The sequence below is a fragment of the Stenella coeruleoalba genome, assembly GCF_951394435.1.
Source record: "Stenella coeruleoalba genome assembly, chromosome: X".
NCBI classification, from domain to species: Eukaryota; Metazoa; Chordata; class Mammalia; order Artiodactyla; family Delphinidae; genus Stenella; species Stenella coeruleoalba.
Window position 1 is genome coordinate 60,994,687 of NC_137152.1, and position 537 is coordinate 60,995,223.

Here is a 537-nt window from a genome sequence, read left to right on the forward strand (position 1 = left end):
AATGAGAGCAAAAAAATCTCCAGTCTTTCTAAGGTATAAATGCACAGGCAAGGGGGTGTGAATGTTGAAGCAACATGTGCATCAATTTTAGGGCACAGACCTCTTATTGAATAAAGGGCATGGGAATTTGTTCATTCATTGAAAATATGTTGGATGTCTATTGTATTCTGGGTTACCACTTTCCTGGGTACTTTCACATATAGCATCTCATCTAGCTCTTCTAATAAAGTTGTGGAAGGTTATACAAATGAATAAATGGAACCTCAGACAGATGAAACAACTTCCCTGGAGATAATCAGTGGTGAGCAAAATTTGTCCTGAATACACGACATATGCTTAAATTATTACCTCTATTTGTGTTATTATTCACTAGGTTAATGCTAAACTTGGTTTGAATGGTGAAAACACAGACTAAATTTAAGCCATCCAAGACCAAGATCATTTCTATACAATTTTTTGAAGATTATTTGAAAAGCCTGTGGCTTGTGGGGATGGTGTGTCAGGCTTCAGGTTGCAAGGTATCAAATAATAAATAGG